This window comes from Dendrobates tinctorius, unplaced genomic scaffold (assembly GCF_039654945.1).
Source record: "Dendrobates tinctorius isolate UK_male_01 unplaced genomic scaffold, ASM3965494v1 ptg000165l, whole genome shotgun sequence".
Taxonomy (NCBI): Eukaryota; Metazoa; Chordata; class Amphibia; order Anura; family Dendrobatidae; genus Dendrobates; species Dendrobates tinctorius.
Genome location: NW_027361832.1, coordinates 11,605,001 through 11,621,855, shown reverse-complemented (window position 1 = coordinate 11,621,855; position 16,855 = coordinate 11,605,001). Strand labels below are relative to the sequence as shown.

At 44.2% G+C, this 16,855-nt stretch overlaps 1 protein-coding gene across 2 annotated transcripts in view; it reads right to left on the bottom strand.

Annotated features, from left to right (window-relative positions):
• Window positions 1-16,855, bottom strand: part of TRIQK (triple QxxK/R motif containing) — a 187,434-nt gene that overhangs the window by 164,098 nt on the left and 6,481 nt on the right. Inside the window, exons 1-2 of one of the 2 annotated variants that reach the window (XM_073550496.1) lie at window positions 13,596-13,751; window positions 11,838-11,894 (exon numbers count right to left, since the gene is read on the bottom strand). The gene's annotated coding sequence lies outside the window, so the exon portion shown is untranslated. Of the gene's footprint in view, window positions 1-11,837; window positions 11,895-13,595; window positions 13,752-16,855 lie in introns of those variants that run through there. The other variant, XM_073550495.1, reaches the window with a different exon arrangement.

Below are 16,855 nucleotides of genomic sequence, written 5' to 3'. Positions count from 1 at the left end.
ACACTCATTAGGTGCAAATACTTATTTTACTAACATTTCCGCAACAGAGAAGTGAAAATAAAAAACAAAACAAATTTGCAGTCACATTATTACAATGGGTGCGCAGGACAAGGTGAAACAATTGGCGAAAGGTTCTCTTTAAAGTAGAAATGTTTGAGGAGAGAATTTTAAGAGATTTTTGAAGTTTCTTACAATCTAAGCATTTTAGACCTTGAACGCCCAACCCTTCTGGAAAACCACCCTTCATGGGATTTGGGGTGCTCTCACTGAATACAAACCAATATTGTAAAACCTTAATAAAAGTTATTTGCATTTCTTTTAGTGGGAAACTGATGTGGACTTTTTTAGTTTGTCGAATTACATAATTTTTGATGAAAATCCTAACAAGTTTCAGCCTTTAGAAAGGTCACATTGTACACGGTTATCACAGGGAACAGTTAGTCTATTTGTGTCATAGTCGGAGACGTTACACTCCAGGAAAGTCAGTACTTGGCACATTCTCTCCATCTATGGGAAAGAAGCACGGCCGGCCTGTAGAACGCTCATGTACACAGTGTATATACTCTGTGGCTTTGGATTCTTGAACGTCTGCCATAGTTCTTCATATATGGCCATGTTTAGGTGGAACACCTGGCTCGCCATCATCATTTCTGAGCAACCATGTAAACATCGATAAAATAACAATAGTGGAAGGTTTTAAAAACAAATCTGAATTCATCTGGGTTTAAAAGCGAAAGAGATTGGATTATGTACCGTAATAAGACCTACACACGTATTGTGCACAGAAAGGACAATGAATGGATAGATCATACATCTGGGCAGCTTCAAAGCCACAGTTCACATGTTTATAAACAAACTGGGTTTGCTAAATTTTAGTTCAAATACTTTATGTACATGTATGTTTCTATTAGACCCTTGTAAAAAGTGACAAGCCTTCTAAAATTACAAAACAAAAAAGATAAATCCATTTGCCACATATCCAACTACTTACAAGAAATCCTGGCTGAGAAACACCAGTTTTCAAAAATGATCACGAAGTTCTTAGTACCCATTTTAATTAAACTGTGTAAGCCCACTTGGCGCTTCTCGGCGACCTTTTAAGTGGGACGGGTACACACTAGTGCAATGGATGCACTATGTACCTAGTGTTCAGAAAAGTCTGTGTAGGCAGTCTGTTTACGTCTACAGTGGAGATCGAATTATGAGGAATTTACGGCGTTCCTGGGAAAGGTACTCAAATAGAGTCCAATACCGATAATATACAAGACAAAACTTGGCACTCAAATTGTAGGTGAACAGTATTTTATGGCAGACTGTACAGATCAGAGGAGAGGAAGAAGGAGAGATAGGACCCAGTGTCATACAAGACATATTTCCAAGTTAGGGCAAGACTTATGGCATCACTGAACGCAGTGTCCACCCCTTGTTCTATGCGCATATGATGAAAGTCATATTGGGTTGAAACATCTACATGTATTACTCTCGCATTTTTTGACTGCTATTCAAATTAAAAAAAAAAGCCGGCTTACTTACTGGTAACGCTCTTTTAATGAGTTCACGACAGCACCCACTGGAGGTATTGGATCCGCCCCATCTGGAACAGGAAACCCTACAGGAAGATAAAAGGGGCGGTCTGCCTTTCCTCCTCAGTTCTGCATTTCAGAGTACCAGGAGGACCGCCAAGAATTAGGCAATGTCTTTGCATCTCTAAACTTCACTTATTCATTTTTAGCAGATATACTTTATGATCGATATCTTTAGCAGGGAGGGAAGTGAGTGGGTGCTGTCGTGGACTCATTAAAAGAGCATTACCGGTAAGTAATCCGGCTTTTACCCTTCGCCACGACAGCACCCACTGGAGAGATTCCAGAGACCATCACCTGGGTGGGACCACCGTGCCAAGGACAGTCCTGCCAAAGCTTAGGTCAGAGGTTGATGAAAGATCAAGTCTATAGTGATTATAGAAGGTAGGAGGTGTTGACCAAATTGCTGCCTTACATATGGTTTCAATTGGAACGTCTCCCCTCTCGGCCCAGGAGGTTGCCATTGCTCTAGTGGAATGTGCTCTGATGCTCTCCGGAGGATCTTCCTTTTTCGCAGAGTAGGCTAAGCGAATAGCATCCCTGATCCATCGGGAAATGGTGCTCTTCATGACTCCGTACCCTTTTTTACAGCCCTGAAAAGATATGAACAGAGCCCTACACTGCCTCCAGCTCCTGGACCTCTCAATACACTTTAGGACAGTTCTTCTAACATCCAAAGTGTGGAATTTCTGCTCCTCTGGAGTGGAGGGATCTTCAAAGAAGGTTGGGAGAAGTATCTCCTGAGATCTATGGAATTTTGTTGATACCTTAGACAGGTATGAGGGGTCTGGTTTTAATATCAACCTATCTTGGTATACCTGAAAAAAGGGTGGATCTATGGATAGGGCCTGGATATCACCCACTCTCCTAGCAGATGTTAGTGCTACTAAGAGGGCCGTCTTGAGTGACAAGTATTTGAGGGATATCGTGTCTATTGGCTCAAAGGGTTCTTCTGTCAGGGCGTCTAAGACCAGATTTAAGTGCCATGCAGGGATTGTAGGTATGTGAACTGGAGCTATCCGTTCACAAGCTGTAATAAATCGTGAAATCCACTTATTTCCTGCTATATTATGGTTGTACAGTGCCCCTAATGCGGACACCTGGACTTTCAGTGTGTTTACTGCCAGGCCAAAGTCCTTCCCTCTCTGTAGATATTCTAAGATAGGAACTATCGGGACTTCTGTGCTATGAGGCGCTGTATGAAACTTCAGGAATTTTTTCCATATCCTTGTATAAATCTGGGTAGTGGATTGCTTCCTGCTCTGTAGGAGCGTAGCAATTAGTGTTTCAGAAAACCCTCTTGATCTTAGTAGCTGCCTTTCAAATTCCACGCCGTCAAGTGTAAGCTGTCCACTTGGGGGTGGAAAAAAGGGCCTTGGGTGAGTAGGTTGGGAATCGAAGGGAGGACCCAAGGATCTGTCACCGACATAATTCGTAGCCATGAGAACCACGGTCTCTTGGGCCAGAATGGTGCTATCAAAATCACTCTCGCCTTGTCCTCTCTGATTTTCCGAATGACCTGTGGCAGGAGAATTATTGGAGGGAAGGCATATGCCAGGTTGAACTTCCATGAGGCCTGGAGGGCATCCAGTATGTCTGGGTGATCTGACGGAGACAGGGAAGCAAACACCTTTATCTGTTCTCCTTTGTGGCAAAGAGGTCCACCTGAGGTTGCCCCCATAAGGCTACTATGTCTTTGAAGACTCGGCAATTGAGGCACCACTCCCCTTGCCGAAGTGTGTGTCGGCTTAAGAAGTCTGCCTCTTGGTTGGTCTCTCCCCTGATATGAAGAGCCGAGAGGGACAACAAATAACTTTCGGCTAAGTTTAAGATTCTTGCCGCAGAAGACATGAGTCTCTGATCGAGTACCTCCCTGTATGTTTATGTAGGCCACTGTAGTGGTGTTGTCCGACAAGATCCTGACATGTTTCTGTTGGAGCTGCGGAAGAAAATGGTGTAGAGTATAATATACCGCCGTCAGTTCTTTCAAATTAGAAGAGTATCCCCATTCATCTCTATTCCACCTTCCTTGACAAAAGCTACTCCCCATATGGGCTCCCCAGCCGTGAGGGCTAGCATCCGTGGTTAGGATACAAGATGATACTATAACCCATGGGACTCCTTAGGATAGATGGTTATCATCTAGCCACCAGAGAAACTCACCCTCGCACGGGGTTGCGCAAATCTTAGATTTTGATTGCGCGTCCCCCTTCCAGCTCTTCATCCACAGTGCCCGCCTGGCGTCGTTTACAAGAGCCGCCGATCTCGCTGCCAGCCGCACAGTGTCTGCCGACGCATCGGCCATGAAGGCTGCTGCCCCTCTGGTTAATGGAATTGCGGCTCGTAGTTTTTCTCTCGACACTTTCTGCTCGATTTGTTGATCCAATTGGTCCAACCATACGAGTATAGATCTGGCGGTGCATGTGCTGGCTACTGCTAGCTTAAAAATTCCCGTGTTAGATTCCCAAGACCTTTTCAATGACGACTCCGCCTTACGGTCTAGCGGGTCTGCCAACAAGCCTGCATCCTCTACCGGAATAGTAGACTGTTTCGAGGTAAAGGCTACAACGGCATCAACCTTTGGTCCATTTTAATAGCTCGTCATTGCTAAATGGATATTTTCTCTTTGAGGCCGATGGGAGAAAACTTCTTTGATCGTGTTTTTCCCACTCTCTTTTAATTAGGGCCTTAACTGCAGGTATTACTGGGAACGCTCTCCTTTTCTCTTCTGCCAACCCCGCAAACATTATTTCTTGTGCGGTTTGGGCACCCCTTGCTTCCTCACACCCCATAGTGTTCCTCACGGATTTGACCAGGTTATCCACACTATCCAGGGAAAAACATGACCGTCCCTCAATGTCTGATGATGACGAGGATGTGAATGAGGAATCGGAGATTAACCCTTGTTCTTCCTCTGACTGAGCTGAGGGTCACCTGTTTTTTGCTCCTAGCCTCTGAGTACTGGCACGAGTGATAGCCTGTATTTCCTCCCTAATTATGGCTCGAATGTCCTTTGATTATACTGCCGACCCTTGCCTAGTCTCTCTGGTGCACTGTTTACAGAGCTTTTTGGGGTAGGAGTCAGGGAGGGGTTCAGCGCATAAAGCACATTCTTTATGCTTGGATTTTTGTTTTTTCTTCGCCTGGAGAGGGGAGACATGGCGAAAGGAGAGAGGGGGGGGGGTGGAGAGGTCAGCTTAGTAGGCAGAGTATATACATTGCACACTCACCCAGTGAAGCTTTATATTACCGGATCAGATGGCGGAGATCCCGTCCTAGGTCTTGACTCTCCCACCTCGCTCCTGCGGGCGGTGTCTGTCCTGGTGGTGTGGTCCATGGAGGAGCTGCCCCCCCGCAGAGTCTCCTGCTGGAGCGTGCACTTATGTTGGATACGACATGGTTCCTGTTGCTCAGCTGCGGCGCTTGATTAAACAGACTGCTCTTTTTTTTTTTTTTTTCCCTCTGCCCCCTGAAGTCGCTCCTCCTTCCCGGGATCCCGCACATGCGCCGTCGCGCTCCTCAGCTATCCTGCCCCGGAAGTGCACTCATTACTTCCGGGGCTCAGGAGCCTCTGCGCCGGCCGGCTACCGCGCCACCGCTCCTGTATGCGGCCCGCACTTCTCCCCACGCTGCCGCCACCACTGCCTCTCTTTTTTTTTTTTTCTCCTTCGCGCCACTGGTGCACTTACCGCTCCCTGCAGTGGCGGCTCCTGCGTTTGGTGCCCCTGGCTCGCTCCTAGGTGAGACCGGGCGGCCCCTCCCGGACCCGGTCATCACCTCTCAGCCATCAGACGAGGGGGGAGCCGTGTAACGGAGTCTCCCCCGACGCTGCTTCCAGACCGCAGCCCCTGCCGTTCTCATGGACACTGCGCAGGTGGCGTGCAAATCCAGGTACGTCTTCCTGAAGGATTAACCTGAGGTTCCCTGGGAACAGGAAACCAAAACTGAGGAGGAAAGGCGGACCGCCCCCTTTATCTTCCTGTAGGGTTTCCTGTTCCAGATGGGGCGGATCCGATACCTCCAGTGGGTGCTGTCATGGCGAAGGGTAAATATATAAGTTACACAATTTGAGTCCCAAAGTTTTTTCTATTATACAGTGGAGTTAGGGCTCAGAAGTGACTATGCCCGTGTTTTCTCAGAGATACCAATCACTATGGATCAGCAACATGCAGCACTCCAGCTTTCCCTGACACCCGCAAAACTGGTTGGTGACCCTTGCTGTAGATTGATTGATGTGAGTAGTAGTAATACGGTTGTGCTGAATCACAGGTTTGTTTTTTTTTCTTTCATGTCACTTTTGCACGGGTGAATCTCACAAACTGCAGCAATTCTATTTAACACTATGCACACAGATGTAAGTACCGAACTTCCCGCTTCTCTTAGCAGTGTCAAAGGGATCTATACTGCTGTGTGCTTGAGTTATCAGGAATTCAGTGGGTCGGGCCCAACAGCCTTTGAGTGGCAGCGAGAGTAATACCTATGTGGAGTAGACGATAGAATAGGGAGCCACTTAACAGTTTGCAAAAGTGGATGGTGGGCTTATACAACTTTATCAACATGTGTACTAAAAACCATTATGCTAATTAAAAAAAAAAAAACAATCAAAGCTTAGCAATAAATATAAGCAATTCAATTTGTGATGCTCTGGCGTTCATATGGTTCCTTTATGGCAGCTGGTTCTCGGTTTTGCAGCATGGTCACTTCTGATATTTACTAGGCGCCGCAAAGTCCTAAGATCTTGTGTAGCCTAGTCACAAGGATACACGACGTTCATCGCACTACCTAATGTCTAGGATACGACGGCTTGGGTCTTCGTAAGCACTAAAGGGGACCAGGATTCCGGGGATATTGGGTGAAGTGAAGACCAGAAGCCACAGAGGACTGGACGGAATACCAGTCCAGGGCAACGTGAATAGAATTGCTCATTTTCAAATCACCGTACAAAGTTAGAGGTTACATCTACGTCTGTTTTTTTTCCCTTCCCCCACCTCTATAAATATATTTGGTCATAGGATTTATGCGTATTAACAAGGTACCAATAGTGTTCACAAGAATAGGAGCTGATCACCGCAGCGGCCATTATACAAAAATCAAAGCTGTGCTGCTCAGAGCTGTTCACCACCTACCGATTGTGGGGGCGCCAAGCGTCAGACACCAATGATGTGATATTGATAAGGTATCCTCAGAATTCCTCATCAATAGTCTAAAGCTGAAAAACACGTTAATTTGTCATACCACATCGTAAGTTAAGTTGGCTCCATTTTTTGTTCTCTTAGTAGAAAAGTCAGTGAAAGTTCGGAAAATCCTTTAGGCCTTTATTGTATTCACAGGTCAAGGATTAGCCAAATGGAAATCGTAGGAATGAACAATCATTTCCCTTTCTAAGGGCCCCGTCACACATAGCAATCTCGTTAGCGAGATCGTTGCTGAGTCACAACTTTTGTGACAACAGCGATCTCACCAGCGAGATCGCTGTGTGTGACAGCGAACAGCGACCGGCCCCCCTGCCGGTATCGCTGATCGCTGCAAGAAACCTCTGGACATTTTTTTCGTCGCTGATCTCCCGGGAGACCAGCGATCAGCTGTTAAAAAATGTTATTATTCTCACCTTCCGGCATCCCGCGCAGCCATCCCGTCTCTCTCCACGCTCCCGGTCCCAGTAAGCCTTTGCAAGAATGACCGCGAGACTTCGCGATCCCGCGAGAACGGACGTCATTGCGGTAATTCTCGCAAAGGATTACTGGGACCGGAGCATGGAGAGAGGAGGGAATGCTGCGCGGGACGTCGGAAGGTGAGAATAACAATATTTTTTATTAAAATATTCAGGATTGAGAGTCCTCAGTAGTTGATACCTTTTAATGGCTAACTGAAAAGATGGTAACACATTGCAAGCTTTCGAGACTACTCAGGTCTCTTCATCAGGCTAGACTAATACAAAATCTGAAGAGTCACATATTTATGCACAATACAGCCTAGAAAAAATGCAATAGATAAGACAAGTGACGTGAAGCAGAACTATCAATATGGGCGAGGGAGAAACATAAATATAAACATTGGACCAGTTCATAGATAAGGAGTCCGGATGTTTTATGGTCCTCTGATTGGGGTCTAGTTTTAAAAGGAAATTCCTTAATTGATGTAAAAAGACATAAATCCATGTGACACATTCATTCCAGCACTGAGAGTGTCAAAGTTCGTCATAAATTTGTACTCCCAAACTCGTCTCTCTCTCTGAGAATTCAAGTTACCTTTCAATACCAGTAATTTCATATCCACGCTGCTGTGATCAGGGATACAGAAATGTTTTGCCACAGGTAGATCCATTCTTTTTTCTCTTATTGTGTGACGATGAGCATTCATCCTTGTTCTAAGCTTTTGCCCTGTCTCCCCCACATACAGACCCCCAGTTGGACATTTAGTACAAATAAATAAGTACACCACATTAGATGTAATGCAGGTGAAAGTACCTGGGATCTTGTAGTCCTGATGTGAGTTGGGGATCTTTATCTTGTCCGTGGTCATTATAAATGGACAGGTTTTACATTTTTTCTGGTTGCAAGGAAAGGTTCCTGCAGCTGTTGGAGAGGACAGGGAGCTTCTGACAATGATGCTTCTTAAATTTGGGGGCTGCCTAAAACACAGCAGTGGGGGGTCTGGAAAAATGGATTTTAATCGGGCATCTTTTTGTAGTAAAGGTTGTAATTTCCGTGCAGCTCCCCTTAGCACCTCCAGATTTGGATTGTAAGTGACTACTAGAGGCACGCGGTTATTTTCTTCTTTAGCTTTGTAATGTAGCAGGTGATTCCTTGACATTCTGGTGGCTCTTGTAATTTGGTTTTCAATTGTTCTTGGATGGTAACCCTGATTCAAAAAGGTCTTTTTGAGGCGACCAAGGTGTTTGTCTCTATCCATGGGGTTGGATCCCACCATCAATTTAACACTCAACTACTCCAGCACTGAGATTAATTTTTTGGACACCATCATTAAGCTAAAAAACAATGAAATAGGGACATCCCTGTATCAGAAGCCAGTCGACCGTCCAACATACCTTAAATGGGACAGTTTCCATCCAAAACACATAAAGAACTCTATTATCTATAGCCAAGCCATCAGATACAATCGTATATGTTCCAACCCCATGGATAGAGACAAACACCTTGGTCGCCTCAAAAAGACCTTTTTGAATCAGGGTTACCATCCAAGAACAATTGAAAACCAAATTACAAGAGCCACCAGAATGTCTAGGAATCACCTCCTACATTACAAAGCTATAGAAGAAAATAACCAGGTGCTTCTAGTAGTCACCTACAACCCAAATCTGGAAGTGCTAAGGGGAGCTGCACGGAAATTACAACCTTTACTACAAAAAGATGCCCGATTAAAATCCATTTTTCTAGACCCCCCACTGCTGTGTTTTAGGCAGCCCCCAAATTTAAGAAGCATCATTGTCAGAAGCTCCCTGTCCTCTCCAACAGCTGCGGGAACCTTTCCTTGCAACCAGAAAAAATATAAAACCTGTCCATTTATAATGACCACGGACAAGATAAAGATCCCCAACTCACATCAGGACTACAAGATCCCAGGTACTTTCACCTGCATTACATCTAATGTGGTGTACTTAATTATTTGTACTAAATGTCCAACTGGGGGTCTGTATGTGGGGGAGACAGGGCAAAAGCTTAGAACAAGGATGAATGCTCATCGTCACACAATAAGAGAAAAAAGAATGGATCTACCTGTGGCAAAACATTTCTGTATCCCTGATCACAGCAGCGTGGATATGAAATTACTGGTATTGAAAGGTAACTTCAATTCTCAGAGAGAGAGACGAGTTTGGGAGTACAAATTTATGATGACCTTTGACACTCTCAGTGCTGGAATGAATGTGTCGCATGGATTTATGTCTTTTTACATCAATTAAGGAATTTCCTTTTAAAACTAGACCCCAATCAGAGGACCATAAAACATCCGGACTCCTTATCTATGAACTGGTCCAATGTTTATATTTATGTTTCTCCCTCTCCCATATTGATAGTTCTGCTTCACGTCACTTGTCTTATCTATTGCATTTTTTCTAGGCTGTATTGTGCATAAATATGTGACTTCAGATTTTTTATTAGTCTAGCCTGATGAAGAGACCTGAGTAGTCTCGAAAGCTTGCAATGTGTCACCATCTTTTCAGTTAGCCATTAAAAGGTATCAACTACTGAGGACTCTCAATCCTGAATATTTTTCTATCCACTGGCTAACACGGTACAAAGATATACATCTTTCCTGTATCAATATTTTTTATTTTAATTCTATTTTTGACATGAATATGGCATCAGCGCTAACGAACACAGCGATGCCGCGCGCGCGGCGTCGCTGTGCTAATCGTTGGTGAAGCTGTCTGTTTGACAGCTCACCAGCGATCGCAGAGACTTATCAACGTGTCAGGATCGTTGGTATCGTTGTCGGGATCGCTGGTAAGTCGCTATGTGTGACTCCTGCTTAAGGCGCCCACTCGCACACGCATTTGTTGGGTGAGAATTTATAAGTGGGTTTTAAAATTATTGAGCAGCAGCTCATAAGCTCAGAAAAGTATGTAGTCAGGTCAGGGATTCAAAAGCTCAGTACAACATAGAAAAAAAGAAAGTTTAAAATAGTAAATATATACGGTATAATGGATATCCATAAAAAAACTAGAAAAATCAAAATAGATCATATATTTTCACACATGGAGATGAGAAGAGAATACATAACCTTGGACACCAAGTGAAGTCCTCAAGCAAATCTACACTTTATTTAGGACTACTGTTGAGTTTTTATTTATTTATATCTGTGAATTATTAAATGCTAAGCTGCTAAAAAAAGAAATTATTGTTGCTGCTTCACATGGCGACTCATGGGCCTTCTGCTGGTCCACGATTCATTACACATACAGGATATTTATTTTGTGAGATTTATCTTCTGCCGTACGTACAGTCTCTGTGATATCACGCCATTGGTTCTTCTATCTACACTTGAGCATTCCAGGGACTATGGTGACATTGTCTAGATCATATTGTTTTGGGGTTTTTTTGCTTTGTGTATCTTGTGGTGTAGCACGTTTGACAGATGATACATAGGAATTAACAGGTGACAATAGGGGCAGTCAACGACAAGTGGGGTCACCTCTGTATCCTCTTCTCCATATATAAATATATTATACATATACACATTTTCGATTTTTCAAGTTTTTTAAGGCATATCCAGGAAAGTATTTACTATTCTAAATTAGGTTTTTTTTTTCCTATGTCAGACTCAGCAGCTCATCCCCTTGTGTAACCAGTGGAAGTGAGGAGGAAAGACGGCACCAAACAAGTACCAGAAAATTACTTGAAAAGCAAAATAAATGGGGTCCCACCAAGATCGGCAAGCTTAGCAGAGTCTGATGTCTATGGAGGCCTCCTGACTCTCCTGCAACAAATTATTGTCGGGAAAGATAAGGATTTGCCGTGTCTGATTTCAGACTACCGATCATTTCGTTCTCTCTGAGGAATGCCACCACCAGAGGAGTCTGCCAGGTCGGCCAAATTCAGTAAGATGAGCCTGTGAATTACTTATGGTTTCTTCCACGGAAGACTGTTCAGGTTGGTAATTTGGCTTGTAAGCACACGAGACACTATGCGTGTACACGAACATACAAACCATAGAGTTAGTCGAGTACTCTTCCCATTACTCTAACAGTATGTGAACGAGGGTTTTTTTGTTTTGTTTTTAGAGCAGGTTCATCCTCTTCCAAAATGTTTTAAATCAAGGCATTGTAAGTTTAAAATGACCTTAAGTCCCCTTGCTGCCCATGGCATTAGATACAGCAATGGTCATGTTATTTACCTACGCGACCGTTTCCTTGGCTCTTCGCATATTCAACAGATGCACATACAGGCAGAAAAATCTGTTGTAATCACGCACGTGCAAAATGGACAGAGCTGGGAGACAGCCAGGAGAAAGCACTCGCGTGGGTAAATCATGTCGCTCCCGCCATCTGAATTCCTATGGGCAGGGAGAAGGATGAGTCCAATGTTGGCCATCCTACTCCTGGACAGGTATTTGCATTTGATACACGATCGGCGAAGACCATCTGCAAATCTGTACTTGTGTGTACTAACGCAATAAATTCCAAAGTTAGGCTCTTCTTTGAAAAGTTTGCAGTTGATGTTTATCAGAGCTCACAGTTGCCTTCGACAGTTTACAGCACATCTGAGACACATTAAAGAGAATTAAAGCACTTACCTAAATTGTGTTGCTTTCCTCAGCGCAGGTTATACAAAAGGAACGATCCATAAAGCTCTATTAAGAAAAGAATGTTGATGTGAGACTTAAAAAAAAGCTGCAGTCAGATGTCACAAAGCCGACATTCACCATATCCCTTCTATTTGGATACGGCTCCTCCATAAGCATTGTATCTGAATCAAAGCTCATCAAATAAATATTATGAAAACAGATCTCAGCTAAATGGTATGCTACACGAGAAAACAGAGGAGTACTGTATGTAATATGGAATAACCGGCGCGTTAAAAATAAACCATTTTAGACAAGAAAGTTGACGTTCTGGTCTACACAAGTGGATAAAAGGAACACTGTATACATGAAAGTATGGCTAAGAACGAAAAGAACGGAGTGAGGGTTGGAGAGGGCGCCCAACACCTGGATAGATGCGCTTTAAAGGGAACCTTTTCAGGATAATTATTAATAAAATTAATAGAATGGCTGCATAAATCTTAGAACAATAAAAACAATACAAATTGTTTTGAGTCCTACGTGCTAGCACCGAGCAACAAAACTTTAAAGCTACATGCAAATTAGCCCGGAAGGGCATTGGAAGTGAGTCAATGCACTATGGCTACTTTCACACATCAGGTTTTTCCAACAGGCAGGATCTGGCTATTTTTAGAAAAACCGGATCCGGCGTAAATTGTGGAAAACTGATGAAATGGATCCGTTTTTATGCCGGATCCGTCTAGCCTCACTGGCATTGTTTATATCTGTTTCCTGGGGGCTGGACAATTGGATCTGAGCATGCTCAGGACGTAAAAAACTGGAAGCGGTGGCCGGATCCATCTTTTTCTGGATCCGGCGCCCATAGACTTGCATTGTTGCAAAAAGCCGGAAGCACTGTCTGGTTTTTCGCCACAGACAAAAAAAAACACGTTACTTGAGACGTTTTTTCCAGATGCCGGAATCAAAATTTTAGCCGGATCCAGCGAAAACTGGAAGAAATTGAAGGCCATGTGGCGCAATCTGGCGCTAATACAATTCAATGAGAGAAAACCGATCAGGCAGCAGATTTTGCCGGATCCAGTTTTTCTAAAAATAGCCGGATCCTGCCTGTCGGAAAAAACCTGATGTGTGAAAGTAGCCTAAGTGTATCAACACACCCCAACACTCATCCACACTAATTGGGGGCTGGGAGCTCCCTTATGCCGTATTCAGACATCCACATGTCAAGGTCCGAGTATAGACCATGACCCACAGACTGGCCGTGAGTCTCCAAAACTGAAATCAACAGCTTCAAATATGCCTACAATGCTATTAAGTCCGTTTTGGGAGATTCATAGCCGGCCTGTGTGTCATGGTCCAGCCTCAGACCATGACACATGGATGTGTGAATACAGCACTAAACCCATTTTGGAAACAAGAAACTTGCTGTGAAGACTTTTGGTTGGGGTTTGGCCCAAAAAGCCTCAATACTAAACTCAGCATTCAATATCACCAAATACAGCTTAAAGGGTTAATCCCATTTTAGACTTTTATGGTACCTCCACAAGATAGATGTCCGAGACCTCCAAAATGGGCCAGAACATCCCCCACACCCCAAACTACAATCCCACCTGGTTAGGAGGCTGCAGAGATTGAGAAGGTGCACACGCACGCGCATTTATTTTCATTTACTTTAATAGGAATTCTGAAAGAATGGATCGAGCATGCTCAGCCGACTTCAGACTCCCCATAGAAGTGAATGGACAAACCAACACATGCATGTCCACTTACAGTGAGCTCCTCTCCAGGCGGTGTGAGTAGGAGGATTTCAGCTTTAAAGATAGGTGTGTGTCCTTTGGATATGTCATAAAAGCCTACGCTGGGAAAAACCCTTTAAGCCCCCTTGCTCTTCATGCTTAGACCAAGATCACATGCCCAGTAATCATCCGTTAGAATATACCCAGCAGCAATCAGGTAATGAAAAAATAATTTGCGCAGACAACTTTTTGTCCTCCTGGGAAAAAAAAAAAAAAAATACCATAATAATTATATATTTGAACTGTATTAGTTTTTTTAATATTGTCAATGTGAAACGGATATACATTAATTATCAATTATTTGTTCTCTCATTTGGAGCTTTTTTTTATTACAGGAGGTGGAAAAATATTTAATATATATATTACTGCACATGTGAACTTTCAAGTTTCAGTAATCATCCATGTGAAACTGGTAAGAAAAAAAGGCAAGAGAAAAATGGATGGCAAATTAAGGGTATGTTTCCACAGTCAGTAAACGCTGTGGGTTGGACCCTGCGTACAGCCGCAGCGTCCAGATGTTTCATGAAATCCCATCTCCACTATGCTTTCAGTGACGTCTCCGGCTTCCCTGCGTAACCGGACAAGCAGTGCATCTTTCTAGACAGCAGCATGTCCATTTACCTTGCGGAGACGCTCCACAAATATCACCGTCCAATGTATAGGATGCAGTGATTCCGCACAGTTCAATGAACACATGCGAAATCACTGGCGTTCAAAAGCCAGCAGCGCTTTGGACGGAGCGGACATGTGCTGCGTCCAAAGCGCTGCCGTATCCTGACCGTGGAAACTTACCCTAACAGATCCATTTTCCATTGACTTCAATGTTAAAAAATGGATCCAGTTGAAATCAGTTTTATTGAGGTGGATAAAGGATGTGTAGACACTGCTGCTGGATCCGTTCTAACGGATGATTACCTGACATATGAACTCGGCCGTTGTTCAGAAGCTCTACCTCATAACTTATTATAATCAGTTCGACGGACCGAGACCGGAACACAGTGCCCGGACTAGCTGGCAGCTCTCGACCCCAGCGTGGCAGCTTCATGTATTTCTATTCAGCTGTCACATTTGGGTTGGGAGAGAAGCAGTCAGTCCGTGCACTGCGTTCTGGCCTCGTTCCGATATATACGGCCATCTGACTGCGCCCAATGAGAAATGGGCCTATGGCTAAGCCTCCAAGACACACATACTATTTTTTATTTATTCCCCCCCCCCCCCTCCAACTCATCTCTTCATTTTAATTGCAAGACATCTAAATTATACCGTATATACTCAAGTATAAGTTGCCCCGAATGTAAGCCGAGGCACCTAATTTTGCCACGAAAAACTGTTAAAACTTATTGACTCGAGTATAAGCCATGTATGCATTGTCCTCTCATCCCTATCCTGGTATGCATGCCTCCCCTGTCCCTATCCTTGTATGAATGGCTCCTTATCCCCTATTCTTGTATGCACGGTTCCTATAAAAAAAAAAAAAAAAAAAAAAACAACAACACATCCTACTTGCCTTCCTGCGCACTCGTTCTGGCGCCAGCACCTCTTCCTGCCGATCACGTGGCCCCACTCATTAAGGTAATGAATATTCACTCTATGCCTATGGGAGTGGAAAGGCGTGAATTTTCATTACCTTAATGAGAGAGGCCAGGAGATCGCTCAGCCGGAAGAGCTGCTGGCACCGGAATGAACGAGATGCAGCGAGGACGCGCAGGAAGGCAAGTAGGATGTCTGCTGGAAGCCGGTGGCTGCGGCTGTAACTGTGCGCGCTAAAAGAAAAATGAATTTTCACTACCAACACAGTGAATATTCATTCCTCTTTAGCAGCGGGCACAGGCTTTAGCCGCTGTCTCCTGCCTCTGTGACCCTCTGCTCCGCCGTCTTTCTGGGACAATGACTCGTGTATAAGCCGAGGGGGGCGTTTTCAGCACAAAAAAAAAAAAATGTGCTGACAAACTTGACTTATACATGAGTATTTACGGGATTTTCAACTTCTCTGTACAATATCTAGTGTGTAGAGAAGGGGGAAAAAAAAAAAAAAAAACACGCCACACAACTCTACGAGGATATTGTCCTTTGAACCCAGTGCTGTAAAATGACAATCGCTGAGCCGCCATGTTGCTGAGGAGCAATTCCATAAGATAGATGAAAGGTTCCCCAAACCTTCCTACAGGGAATTACAAAAAAAAAAAAAAGAAAAGAAAATAAAAGATGTTCACATCTTTCACACAACCAGCAAGATTCTCTTTGTTTCCATTCTCGACACGGCGAGACGTATTTTATGATCTGCTCACAACAGAATTACACCACCTGCTGTGTATCAGATGAAGAGGCCTAAATTTCTGCGCTAAGGATTTCTCCAAAAAAAGATAATACAGGACAAAAATTACTACGAGGAAAGAAGGACAATCAATATAATAAATCAGAAACGGCGGCTGTGTACAAGAGAGGCAGATTAAAGGGAATCTGTCACCTATTTTTTGCCCTATGAGCTGCCGGCACCGCCATCAGGGGCTTATCTACAGCATTCTGATGTAGGGGCTGATGAGCAGATGTTCATAAAGAGGCTACCCCACAAACAAGAGCTATAGATGGGCGACACCAATGGGATCATTGCAGTCTGCCCACTGGGACCCCGAAAACCGGTGCCCTAATCCAAAGTGAATGGAGTGGTAGTGCGTATTTGGGAACATGGCTTCCATAAAAAGTGGTCAAAGGTACACTCTGCCAGCACATGTACACAGAGCACTGGACCGTCCGATGTCATCGATCATGCACTAATTACACAAAGCAGTTTTAAGAAAAAAAAAATGGTATCATTTCTGGAAGTCCCATTCAGATGGATACGAGAGTCACCGACCCTGCTGCTACAAAGCTTTAGGGTGTGTGCACACGCTGCGGATTCTGCTGCGGATCCGCAGCGGATTTGGCCTCTGCGGGTCCGCAGCAGTTTTTGCTGCGGTGTACAGTACCATTATTCCCTATGGGAATAAAAAACCGCAGTGCAGACGGTGCGGATTTTTTCACGTGGTTTTCCTGCGGATTCTTTCTGCGGATTCCGCAGCGGTTTGCCATCTCCTCCATTGTGGAGATGAAAAACCGCAGAGCAATCCGCAGGTAAAACCGCAGGTCTTTTGACCTGCAGATTTACCTGCGGATTTTACAAAATCCGCGCGGCCAAATCCGCACCACAATCCGCAGCGTGTGCACACAGCCTTAGTGCAGGAACGTATCCTCAGG